The sequence below is a fragment of the Dendropsophus ebraccatus genome, chromosome 2 (assembly GCF_027789765.1).
Source record: "Dendropsophus ebraccatus isolate aDenEbr1 chromosome 2, aDenEbr1.pat, whole genome shotgun sequence".
Lineage (NCBI taxonomy): Eukaryota > Metazoa > Chordata > Amphibia > Anura > Hylidae > Dendropsophus > Dendropsophus ebraccatus.
In genome coordinates, this window is record NC_091455.1 from 219,619,940 (window position 1) to 219,634,649 (window position 14,710).

Consider the following 14,710-nt stretch of genomic DNA (forward strand, 5'->3'; position numbering starts at 1 on the left):
GAGAACAAAGAGAAAAGTTTATGTAGAAATTGTTAAAGATTGTGAGTCATTGGGCTCACGCCATCTTATTACATACAAGAGAACAGAAATGGAGAAACCTGTCATTTCCATCTTTTACTGAAACACACTCAAGGTGGCAATGATACAAGTCTGAGATCTCATCACAATGAGAACCAAAATACAAGAAAAAGGGGGGACCGATCACTTCCATATCTATTGGCTGGAGAAACCAATTTACCCTGAACAACAGGAATCTGAGAGGTGACCTACCCAGACTAGATAGGTGATGTATACAGCCAGACAATGACTGACACAGCCTAGGTAAGTGACAAATACAGCCCAGAGGTGACCTACCAAGCCTAGATGTCCCTTACGTTGGGTAGATCACCTCTTGACTGTATGTCAACCATCTGGGCTGAGTAGGTCATTTGTCTAGGCTGTATATGTTACCTATCTAGGCTGTGCAGATGAGCTAAATATCTAATCTATCTAGGCTGTGTAGGTCACTTCTCAGCTGTATGAGTCACTGTATGTGATATACAGCCAAGAAGTGATGCACTCAGCCAACATAAGTGACATATACACCTAGTGGTATTGCACATGTCCTTACTCTAAGCTTCTTTTGTAAGGTCCTTGGTTCTGACTTCATCATCTTTTGTTGAGTATTTCCATTAGATCACATTGGCCTAGGTCACATAGATCTGCTCTACAATGGGCAGTCAGTGCTTCCATAGTTCAGAGCTTCATTGGTTTTATACATTGTTTTCTATGAAAGGTTCTGTTTTTTCCTGTCACATTAAGTGTTAATAAGAATATGATCACAGTCTTCTGGCTTATTGCTGTTATCTTCTACCTTATGTTGTGGCGGTCATCAGTCGGCACAGGGATCATCTCTGAAGATCCTGTATCTTGGTGTCAGTCCTAGTCCTCCTTCCAGTGCCAATGGACTCCATGTACAGTAGTATATTCAGTAGAAAGTTCCTGAGCAGAAATCTCATTGATGTTCAATACAACCAGCAGGTCCCGTAGCTGAACATACAAAACAAAAATAAGGAATTCCGAGAAATGTCTCTCGGAACCGATGACTATTGACATTCAGACTATTGTGGAAATTATCATAGACTGACCATTCCTCTTTATACTCCACTGTGCTGTGGTCTGCTCAAGAACTCGGGCAATGTGATGTTGTGGCCAATGGCACGTCTCTAAGTCTAAAGGTAATCTGGTTGCAGCAGTAAATTGCATCTCTCAGTCTGGCCAGCGCTGTTCTGTGTGGATGTTTCACGCTCTTGTATCCGTGTGTGTCCAGTGTATACAGTGACCAGTAAGAACCCCATAGGGGCTAAATCCTGATGTCTGATCTTCTAGGCCTGGTTTCCCACACTGTAGATTACCCATCATCCTCTCTATATTATTTTCTTACCATTGTGCTGACGGCAGCGGCCCTGCCTGTTTCAGGGTGGGGGCGGCAGACTGACACAAGATGAAGCAATCTTTGAAGTGAAAACCATTAGGGGATTATAGGCCTCAGCAGCCAGACAGCCGAGCTCATCTCATGGAGGAAGTCTTTGGTTTATTTGCAGTGTCAGCAGCGTCTTAAACATGACACATTAGAGATGAACACAGAAAGCCACCATTTGACTTCAGACCCTCACATGTAAAGACTACAATAAACCAATGCAGAGTTACCCAGTGTTCAATATGAGACAAGGAAGCAAAAAAACAGAAGCGGATTGAATTACTGAAGCAGTGGATACCCTCCAAAACATGTCAGCAGCATCTGTAGGGTGTGGACTTTGTATATTACAAGAGGCTATAAAAACAAGAAAAGCTCTAAATCACAACCAGCAATTTAGAGTCTAAACATTCTCATGTATTACAACTGCCCCAAAAGGCCTTCATAGAGAACCTCAAACCCCAGGGAGCCAGGACTCAACATACAATATCTAGAAAAAGAGACTGTCCCTCAATGCTTGTGCTTCGTCCTTTAATGTATGATAAGTATACCAGACAAGGAAAGCAAACACAAGCTGATAGAGCCCCGCCATAGGGCGCCAAGGAGTACACACACCAAGGCAGAATTTGTAGCAAATTTACCATAGTTGTTAATAGGATGGAGCCACAACCAGGCAGAAAAGCAAAAGAAAAGGATTACACAAGGTGCAGTCCTCCCTGCTTCTTCCTATTCTCCTTTACATTGTAAGCCACAAGCAGGCAGACTATGATACATGAGAAAAACCACAAGCAGATAGACCACAAGACTACAATACATGAGACAAAACACAACCAGGTAGACCACAAGACATACGGGAGATGAACCACAACCAGGTAGACAAGACATACAAGAGATAAGCCATACATAAGTAGACCACAAGACATACGAGAGATGAACCACAACCAGGTAGACAAGACATACAAGAGATAAGCCATACATAAGTAGACCACAAGACATACGAGAGATGAACCACAACCAGGTAGAACACAAGACATACGGGAGATGAACCACAACCAGGTAGACAAGACATACAAAGGATAAGCCATACATAAGTAGACCACAAGACATAGGAGAGATGAACCATGAAATCAGGGAAATTCTTTATCCGTTTCAGCACATGGATTGGTATGGTCAGAGTGACCTAGCCGGGATGCTAGAATTTCTTTGCCTTCCTTCTGCCACCACTAGGGAAACTTGGTGTTAGGATGAAAGGGCCCTCATAGCCCCACTAGAAAATGTGCCCGGCGCTTCTCAGGTATAAAGTGTCAGGGTGTTAATTAGATTTGTTCCAAAGTTGCCCAGGAGTCAAATCTATGTCCTTGTTTTTTTTTGTTTAAGGGGAAATCGCCAGGAGCCCTATATACCCCTTTATACACTATATACCTCGACAGTTCTGCACTGTTTATGTAAATTGTAGCTTATGCACATTAGATATAAATGAAAAACTTTAAACATTCGAAATACCTAATAGTCAAACTGAGATGTCATGTGATCAGACTGTATACAGAGCCTGGTTATATACAACATTGGCAGTTTTATAAACAGAGCCTGGTTATATACAACATTGTCAGTGTTATATACAGCCTGGTTATATGCAACATTGGCAGTGTAATATACAGCCTGGTTATATGCAACATTGGCAGTGTATACAGTATACAGCCTGGTTATGTACAACATTGGTAGTGTTATATACAGAGCCTGGTTATATACAACATTGGCAGTTTTATAAACAGAGCCTGGTTATATACAACATTGTCAGTGTTATATACAGCCTGGTTATATGCAACATTGGCAGTGTAATATACAGCCTGGTTATATGCAACATTGGCAGTGTATACAGCCTGGTTATGTACAACATTGGTAGTGTTATATACAGAGCCTGGTTATATACAACATTGTCAGTATTATATACAGCCTGGTTATATACAACATTGTCAGTGTTGAAAACATTGAAAACCTGCAGCTTATAATAATCAGTGCATACACAATCCTGCATCATCATAATCTGGCCCTCTTAGGCACTACCTTTCATCCCTGGTGAAGACAACACAAAAGAGGTTTCAAAGTTTCTAATACTGTATACCCCCCCCCCCCCCTTGCAGGTAGCCCCCGTACCCCATACACTCCCCCCCTGCAGGTACTCCTATACTGTATACACTCCCTCCCTGCAGGAAGCCCCCATATTGTATACACTCCCCCTTGCAGGTAGCCCCCATACTGTATACACCCCCCACCCCTACGGGTAGCCCCCATACTCTATGCACTCCCCCCCACTTGCAGGTAGCCCCCACACTCTATACACCCCCTCGCCCTTGCAGGTAGTCCATATACTGTATACACTCCACCTCCGCAGGTAGCCCCCATACTTTATACACTTCCCCCCCTCTTCTTGTAGGTTTCCCCCATACTGTATACACTCCACCCCACAGGTAGCCCCCATACTGTATACACCCCCCACCCCTGCGGGTAGCCCCAATACTGTATACACCCCCCACCCCTGTGGGTAGCCCCAATACTGTATACACCCACCACCCCTGCGGGTAGCCCCCATACCCTATAAACTCCCCCTATTTGCAGGTAGCCCCCATACTTTATACACCCCCCCTGCAGGTAGTCCCTATACTGCCGCTGCGAGTATGTCAGCAGCCCGCCCCGTTAACCCACCGCCGCCGGACCGTATACATCACCTGGTCCTCGCTCCGGCTTCCTTCGGGGATTCCTGGCACGTATCGCTCGGCCAATCAGTGAGTGCACAGGGCAGGGATCCGCAGCGGGCACGCCCAGTGAGTTTATACCCTTAGGCCGGCTTCACACTGAGCAAAACTAGCGGAAATGCCGTTAGCCTCCCTCTCATAATGGGAGTCTATGGGAGGCGCGCGCTCCTGCTCTGTCCGCGCTGAAGAATGAACATGTTCATTCTTCAGTGCGGATAGACGCTGTGAGAACAGCAGCGCGGGCCTCCCATAGACTCACATTATGAGAGGGAGGCTAAAGGCATTTCCGTTAGTTTTGCTCAGTGTGAAGCCGGCCTCACTGTATTTATTTCTGTGGATCTGTTCTGAGGCAGCTGCCCCTAGCAACCAATCAGATTCCAGCTCCCTGTGAAAATGAAAGTAGTAATCCTATTGGTTGCTAAGGCTTCCAACTGCCATTACTGTTGGGGAGACACCTGTGTGTGAAGTGTGGAGTTTCTCCCAGTCATCTCTATGGGGCGCTCTTCCCCACTGCCAGGGCTGTGGTGAAGTCAGAGCTGGTTTTGGTTGGAGTTGGAAAAATTTACTGACTCCAACTTTCAAAATCAAATTAACAAACTTTCATATGAATTTTATAAATGTTATGTTCTATCAGTCTAATGCCCTTATTTATATAATAACTTCCTCACATACATTTAGTTTCCTCCATGTATCAGTAATACAGCAATGGCCCTATTAGATAAGGGTGGTCGGGGGAATATATCAGTAATACAGCACTGGTCCTCAGTGGCGGTCTTTGGCACCAAGCACCCCATGCGATCGCTTGGGGCCCCCAACATCCAGGGGGCCCCCACGCCCCGCTCTACTCTTGTGCTCAAGACCGCTAGACAGGGCCGCTGCCCCGCTCGCTGCTGTGATCTAAACTTTAACTATGAGCACTCGTAATGAGCGCTCACAGTTACATGCAGCAGCAGCACTGACAGGGCGGGAGCCATTGGCTCCCTTCCTGTCAGTCACTCCTGTGGCCGCAGGAAGTGTTTTTCCTGCGGTCACAAGTGGCCGCTCTGTCCTTGTGGTGTCGGTGCTCCAGTGACATTACTGGAGCATCGGCGCCAGGACAAGGGGAGCGCGGCCTCTTGTGACCGCAGGGAAAACCCTTGCGGCCACAAGAGTGAAGAGAAGAGGAGACGGCAGGACCCAGGTGAGTATAAGTGTTTGTTTTATTGTTTTATATACTATATGAGAGGGGGAGCACACAGGGGCCTGTTTAACTGGGGGAGCGCACATCGGGGGTCTATATAAATGGGGGGAGCACACAGGGGGCTATATAACAGGGGGAGCACACAGGGGGGCTATAGACTACTGGTGCTTCACAGAGGGGTCTATATACTACTGGGGGCAGCACACAGGGGGTCTATATACTACTTGGGGCAGCAGAATGGGGTCTATATACAACTTGGAGAGCACACAGGAGGTCTATATCCAAGTGGGGGAGCACACAGGGGGGCTATATACTACTGGGGGAGCACACAGGGGTCTATATACTACTGGTGGGGCACACAGGGGGTCTATATACTACTGGGGGAACATACAGAGGGTCTATATACTACTTGTGAGGCACACAGGTGGTCTATATATAACTGGGGGAGCACACAGGGGTCTGTATACTACTGGGGCAGCACACAAGGGGTCTATATAATACTGGTGGGGCACACAGGGGGTCTATATACTACTTGCAGAGCCACACAGGGGGTTTATATACTACTGGAGGAGCACACAGGGGTCTATATCAAAGTGGGGGAGCACACAGGAGGTCTATATCCAAGTGGGGGAGCACACAGGGGGGCTAAATACCCCTGAGGGAGCACACAGGGCGCCTATATACTAGTGAGGGAGCACACAGGGGGTATATACAACTGGGGGCAGCACACAGGGGGTCTATATACAACTGGGGCAGCACACAGAAGGTCTATATACTTCTGGGGGAGCACACAGGGGGGCTATATATAACTGGGGGAACACACAGGGGTCCATATACTACTGGGGGAAGCAAACAAGGGGTATATACTACTGGGGGCAGGACACAAGGGGTATATACTACTGGGGGCAACACACAGCGGTCTATTGTTTTGGAATGCGTGTCGAGGGGGGGGGGGGCCCAGACATAACTTCGCTTGGGGCCCCAGAAATGCCAAGACCGCCCCTGCTGGTCCTATTACATAAGGGTGGTCGGGGGAATATATTAGTAATACAGCACTGGTCCTATTACATAAGGGTGGTCGGGGGAATATATTAGTAATAAAGCACTGGCCCTATTACATAAGGGTGGTCGGGGGAATATATCAGTAATACAGCAATGGTCCTATTACATAAGGGTGGTCGGGGCAATATATCAGTAATAAAGCACTGGCCCTATTACATAAGGGTGGTCGGGGGATATATATCAGTAATACAGCACTGGTCCTAGCGTTCATAGTAGAAGAAAGATGAAAGCACTCACCGCTCTGATGCAAGGTGTCTTTTTATTTCGTAGTAGATAAAAACATGGACAAATTAGTCCTGCAGGACGGCAGATGCTAGCTCCTACACAAACATCTCTTTCATGACGGCCATTTCGCGCGCATGCGCGCTTCGTCAGATGAACGCTCCTCCCGCAGGTCTCTAGATAAGTACCTAAGATGACGTCTGCGGGTGGGCGTAACAACAGAAAGGGGGTGATTCAACCTTTTAAAAACATTTTAAAAAAACATTGTTAGCTATGTTCAATGGTTGTGACTCTAGGTTTTAGAATAATATAAATCTATATAAACATTCCCAGCTCTATCCTCTCATTAAGACCGCTGTTCCCTTGCGCTCCTGTTGCCAGTATTAAGCGTGCTTCAATTCTTAATAATTCAGTGTTGCTGTCTTGTCCTGCCTTATTATGGACTCTTCTGAGCCCTATGAATTTTAGGCAGGTAGTGTCGGCATTATGTTGTTGATTAACGTGTTCAATGATTCTCATTGTGCTTTTTTTGTTTTTTATTGCATATATGTGTTCATAGAATCTGCGATGTAGTGGTCGTAGGGTCTTCCCTATATAGAAAAGTCCACAAGTACATATAATGGCGTACACTACGCCTTTTGTTCTACAACAGATGAACTCATTAATATCACATTGTATGCCTCCTAGAGTGATTGTTTTTGCAGTAAGTGCCTGGTCACACCACGAGCAATTACCGCATCTGAACATGCCACTGGGTGCCGTTGAATTCAACCCGTTGTTGCATATAAAAGATGCAAAAATTTAAAAGATATCCTAGTCCATAGCAAATTTAAAAATAATAAAACAATACAAGAACAAACTTGGTTGAATTCAACGGCACCCAGTGGCATGTTCAGATGCGGTAATTGCTCGTGGTGTGACCAGGCACTTACTGCAAAAACAATCACTCTAGGAGGCATACAATGTGATATTAATGAGTTCATCTGTTGTAGAACAAAAGGCGTAGTGTACGCCATTATATGTACTTGTGGACTTTTCTATATAGGGAAGACCCTACGACCACTACATCGCAGATTCTATGAACACATATATGCAATAAAAAACAAAAAAAGCACAATGAGAATCATTGAACACGTTAATCAACAACATAATGCCGACACTACCTGCCTAAAATTCATAGGGCTCAGAAGAGTCCATAATAAGGCAGGACAAGACAGCAACACTGAATTATTAAGAATTGAAGCACGCTTAATACTGGCAACAGGAGCGCAAGGGAACAGCGGTCTTAATGAGAGGATAGAGCTGGGAATGTTTATATAGATTTATATTATTCTAAAACCTAGAGTCACAACCATTGAACATAGCTAACAATGTTTTTTTAAAATGTTTTTAAAAGGTTGAATCACCCCCTTTCTGTTGTTACGCCCACCCGCAGACGTCATCTTAGGTACTTATCTAGAGACCTGCGGGAGGAGCGTTCATCTGACGAAGCGCGCATGCGCGCGAAATGGCCGTCATGAAAGAGATGTTTGTGTAGGAGCTAGCATCTGCCGTCCTGCAGGACTAATTTGTCCATGTTTTTATCTACTACGAAATAAAAAGACACCTTGCATCAGAGCGGTGAGTGCTTTCATCTTTCTTCTACTATGAACGCTATTGCTATGTCTTTCTATTGAAGTGCACCCCGACGCAGGGAGTTGTGCAAGTCCTAGATACACGACACAAGGTCCGGATCCAGTTCACAGTAGTGCCGGTGATCTCCCTAACACGTACTGCTACAGCACTGGTCCTATTACATAAGGGTGGTCGGGGGAATATATCAGTAATACAGCACTGGTCCTATTAGATAAGGGTGGTCGGGGATATATAAGTAATACAGCACTGGTCCTATTACATAAGGGTGGTCGGGGGATATATCAGTAATAAAGCACTGGTCCTATTACATAAGGGTGGTCGGGGGATATATCAGTAATAAAGCACTGGTCCTATTAGATAAGAGTGGTCGGGAGATATATCAGTAATACAGCACTGGTCCTATTAGATAAGGGTGGTCGGGGGATATATCAGTAATACAGCACTGGTCCTATTACATAAGGGTGGTCGGGGGATATATCAGTAATAAAGCACTGGCCCTATTAGATAAGGGTGGTCGGGGGATATATCAGTAATAGGACACTGGCCCTATTAGATAAGGGTGGTCGGGGGATATATCAGTAATAGGACACTGGCTCTATTACATAAGGGTGGTCGGGGAATATATCAGTAATAGGACACTGGCCCTATTACATAAGGGTGGTCGGGGAATATATCAGTAATAAAGCACTGGCCCTATTAGATAAGGGTGGTCGGGGGATATATCAGTAATAGGACACTGGCCCTATTACATAAGGGTGGTCGGGGAATATATCAGTAATAAAGCACTGGCCCTATTAGATAAGGGTGGTCGGGGGATATATCAGTAATAGGACACTGGCCCTATTACATAAGGGTGGTCGGGGGAATATATCAGTAATAAAGCACTGGCCCTATTAGATAAGGGTGGTCGGGGGATATATCAGTAATAGGACACTGGCCCTATTACATAAGGGTGGTCGGGGGAATATATCAGTAATAAAGCACTGGTCCTATTAGATAAGGGTGGTCGGGGGGATATATCAGTAATAGGACACTGGCCCTATTACATAAGGGTGGTCGGGGGATATATCAGTAATAGGACACTGGCTCCATTACATAAGGGTGGTCGGGAATATATCAGTAATAGGAGACTGGCCCTATTACATAAGGGTGGTCGGGGGAATATATCAGTAATAAAGCACTGGCCCTATTAGATAAGGGTGGTCGGGGATATATCAGTAATAAAGTGGTGCCTTGAATTACTAACATAATGCGTGCGTGCAAATCACTCTTAGGGTGCGTTCACACCTACAGGATCTGCAGCAGATCTGCAGCAGATTTGATGCTGTGTTCAGTTATTTAAATGAAATCTGCTGCAGAAAATCAGCTGCAGATCCTGTAGGTGTGAACGCACCATTAAAGTGAATGTACCATCAGCCCGGGCTGAAGCACTGGAGGCGGGCCGACCACCCCGAGTGGAAAACCCCCTGCCCTTCTATGATACAGCTCTATTGATTCTAATGGAACCACATCATAGAGGGGCGGGGGGTTCCTCCCACAGGGGGTGGGTCGTCCCGCCTCCAGTGCTTCAGCCCGGGCTGATGGTACATTCACTTTAAACCAAAGCAAATTTTCCCCTAAGAAATTATTGAAATGCTGAATAACATGTAGAACAAATGAAACCATTTAGAAGCAGCTGAATTTGTCATATTATAAATGACTGTACAGTATAGCAATCAACATCTGTATCCACCAAGCCGTCCCACCAAGCGCTGGTACCATCTGTCTGATCAGCGTAAATCCTTCCCGGTCGGTTATCATGCTCCCGGAGTCTTGGTAAGAGCAAAAAATTATCTTTTTATCTGTAGCAGGCGAGTAAAACTGGTGTGGCCTAGAATGTCTGTGCCCTAGGTCTGCGACACCTCTTCTTTCTTCCTTGCCACCCTCCTCGTCATTAGGAACGCCCCCGGGCAGGAGTTCTATTTATCGTTCGTCTTACAGCACAGGTGCAGTCCCAGAAGTCTAAACCATCCTGTAAAAAATTAAGTATTATAGGGATTTCTGGTGGGACTAGAAAAAATTAAGATGCAAATTTCTTCCAAATCTTAACTTATATTTTTGACCTGGAATCTTTCCAGCTGACAAGAGTGTCTATAACATTCTTAAACTTCCCTTTCTTCCGTATAAAGTGTTTTTTTAGTATCCAGGCCGACAGATGTAACTTCTGGATATTGGGATGATATACTGGGCCCTGCATCAATAGGTCTTGGGAAAGTGGAAATAATATTGATCTCTCTGTAGACATCTTCGCTAGGAGAGGATACCAAGCACTTCTTGGCCAAGATATGGGAATGAGTGGGAATAGAGGGAAAGGAGACCCTGATGCCATGGCTAAGATGTCCAGTGCATTTCTTCCCGCTGGAGAGTCTCTTGGATTCAGGGAAAAGAATCCTTTTACTTTTGAATTTCTTTTTGTTGCGAACAAATCTGTAACGTGCACACCCCATCTCTCCTCTATCATACTCAATGTCCATGGAGCTAGAGACCATTCCCCTGGGTCTAGAGTCTGATGACCCAAGAAGTCTGCTTCCAGGCTCTAGGATCCTTTCAGATGAACTGTTTTTCTGCCCAAAACAAGATTTCATCCTTTATGTCCTGAAGAGAACCATGTCTTGAACCTCCCTGATGCTGAAGGAATGCCACTACCCTCACATTGTCAGTGTGGACTAGAACGATGTGGGAAGTGGGATGACCTCTCCAGAGATGTCAGACTCCATTTCCACCCTGAGGTGCTCGTCTCTGTGGTGGTCACTATTAGGTTTGATGCCAGTGGACTACCTTTTCTTAGTTTTTTCTTTCTCTGAGGCCACCATTGTAGAGCTGATTTGGTTCCATTTTGACAAAACTAGTTTCTGTAGAGGTCCTGAATGGAATTGTGCCCATGCAACTGACTGAATGCAGGCTGTTAGATTGGCACTCAGATTAAGTAGGATTTTAGGCATATAACCTTTTTTTTTTGTTGTTTTGAGTCCGAAGGGTTTACTGCTTCTGCCAGCATAGAAAGGATTTCTGAAGACGAGAGTCTAAGTGGGTCCCCAGAAATATCTTCTTGTGGCTGGGCATCAAGTCCGATTTTTCTAAATTGAGCTTTCACCCCACAGAACTTAGAAGTTGTATGGTTCTGTAAGGCTGAATCTGAAAGATAGTTTACAAATCTGCCACAAGAAGTATGTGATAGGAAATGATAACAATGGAAAGACTGGAGGAACTGTTGAGACTCTTGATGAATAGAAAGATGGTAATAGGCATCTTTTACATATATTGTTGCCAGAATGACTCCTTCTTTTATTAACTGAGTGGCCGATTTGCTAGTTTCCATTTAGAATTTTCTGTAAGTGACAAATTTGTTGTGTTTTCAGCTTGATGATGGTATGTGCCTTTCCATTGGCTTTCATTACTAAGAACAGACCTCTTTGATTTTGGAGGGACAGGACAAACTGCTAGTTTAATGAGATCCTGAACACCCACTAAAATCTAAGGGTGTTATTACATGGACCGATGAAGGCCCGATAATAACTGTAAACGAGCGACGATCTAGCAGAATACTGGGCCTATTACACGGCCCGATTATGGTTTAACAAGGGCTGTAGAGACATCGTTACCGATGTACTTGCAGCCCTTGCTTTTACTTTACATACTATACATTACCTGTCCAGGCTGCAGGGCTCCTCTTGCGGTCTTCTTCCCGGATCCGCACGCTCCAGGTTCAGAGTGACCTGTCTGAGCTGACAGGTCGCTCAGCCAATCACTGGCCGCGGCGGTCCTGGCCAGTGATTGGCTGAGCGGTGTGTCAGCTCAGACAGGTCACTCTGAACCTGGAGCGTGCGGATCCGGGAAGAAGACCGCAAGAGGAGCCCTGCAGCCTGGACAGGTAATGTAAATCGTCAGTCGCCGGCCATGCACCGCTATTACACGTAGCGTACGCGGTCGGCGGCCGACAATTATAGGTTAAATCCTATATCAACGATCAGCCTATGACAGCGATCATCGGCTGATCATTGTATATATTACACGGAATGATAATGATAATTGTTCTGTGTAATAGTACCCCAAGTCTTAGGGCCCTGAGTTGTAATCACAAAATGAGACGGAGGGGTAGAATCAAGTTCTATCTGTTTTTGCATATTCAATCACTGAGCTCAAGGAGATAGGCAAACAAATCCAATGGAGTCTCCACTGATACATTGCCCCCTGAAAAATTTGTTGTGTTTTGCTAGTTTACTATTCATTACCTCTGATAGCCATGACCTGGGTAAGGCCGATTTCGGGGAAGGGAGTTGACCCATCACATCTAGTAAAACCCGTACATAATACCCCCCTTTCCAATAAGGACACAACGCTGAGTGACATTTGGAAATACTGGCCACAGCAGCCTTTTATTAAACAGTAACATAAAAGAAACACTCTGTAAACATTTGTCACCATAACAACTTTAAATTACATTTGTAACCTTTTGTAAACATTTAACTATAAAATAGCAATAATTCCCAGGGGAGGTGACAGATGGCCCAAAAGAGCAGTACCAATGTAGACTCTAATCCCCAGTCGCACCGCACCGGCTCGGGGCTGACAAATATGCCATGTACTGCTTTTTTCTTTTCCCCCTGGTTCCTATGGAACCTCAGAATAACCAGTCAAACACGGGTTCCCCATTACTTTAAATGGGCCCCCGAACCACCTCACTCAGGGCCATCAGTGACCACCCCTCCGCCACTGCGAGCAAGCCCGAATCCTTGGGCTTGGGAGTCCCTCCAAACCCTCAATGCAGTCTCGATGCCATCCTGTAAATTAGATGACCAAAGGTCCATGCCAACCTCATTGAGCTGCACCCCATCACTGTCCATGAATCCCCAGCCGGGAACTTCAAAATCACTGTGCCGGACCACAATCCCCCCGTTGCGCAAAACAAAGCGCAAAACTTCCCTATTGATCTGCCCCCTAGCACTATTGATCCGGTCAACAGAGCGGGCATGCCGCCAAACAAATCGGGCCGCAATTTCGGACCACACCACTATGATCCCAGGAAACAGCGACCAGAGCCGGAGCAAATCGAATTTAATATCACGGATCAGGTCCCTGGAGGAACGGACTCCCATGTCATTCCCACCCACATGCAATACTAAAATATCCGGGGCCCGATCCAGCCTTGTATAAAAATGAAGCTCAGGCAATACCCCGCTCCACAGCATGCCCGGCACCCCGATCCACCGTACATGCACCGAGCTCTGTGAAAAGCCCAATTGCCGTCCCTCAGCTCTAACTTCCGCGCACTGGGCGCCCCGACGAACATATGAGTGCCCGAGAATCCAAACCAAGCAAGCCCCACCTAGGAAAACAAAAACACACAAAACAAAACAAGAGGGTAAAACAGTTACAGCAAACCCAAACGCACGTATGAACGGAACCGTGCGGATTCCCATCTCCCAATCTGACGCACCACACCCTCATCCAAGCCACATCTAACGGCCTCAATCCGAAAGGAATGGGAAGCAAACTCACGGGGCGGCAAACCCAAACGCTCCAGGCCTTTGCGGAACACTGCTATGAACTGAAAACGGGACAAAGCCCTCCCATCCTGATGGACAAGGAAGGAGTTACCCCGCCCCTCAGGCCCCAACACCAAGTAGTCACCCACACACCTCACCGGGCAGGCCGGAGAGCCAGCGACCGGGTACAACACCACACTCTTTCCGCTCCCCAAGACACCCGATCAACCGACCAACACACATCCCCACACAACATACCATCATCAGACAAACAAGACCGACTAATGAGCTCGCTAATTCTAAAGGCTCCAAAGGCCAAAGAAAAAGCAGCTCGAATAAAGCGCATTCAAAACCATCTGTACACAAACCGTCCAACACTCCCAACAGTCTTGACAATATCCCAAAAGACACCGGCCGGCGACCATCATTGGATACTCTCGACTTCCTGTATCCTGCAACAGACTGATGAACCAAAAACTCTTTCGTGGCATCATGCACACCCAGCATTCGCAACCAGTAAGAGATCCCGGCCAATTTCCTGACCAACCCAGCTGCGAAACACCACCATTAAAAGCATCCCCCACAAACAGAAGCAGGAGCGGAACGAGGTCCCCACTCAAACCATCCGATCCTACATTACCACAGAAGCACAACCACTCCTGCCAAGCAGCCGCACGGCCTCTCCAAGTAGAACTGTTCACAGCACACTCCATCAGGCGGAAGGCAGTTCGGAGACCAGGTTCCACAGACTGGCCGGGCAGGTCCTCCCTTGCTGATCCGCTTCCGGGGCCAACACTCGAAAACGATCCCTCTGTAAACGAGAAAGCGAATCAGCAATGGAGTTCCGAACACCCGGCAGGTGACGTGCAAACAGCCA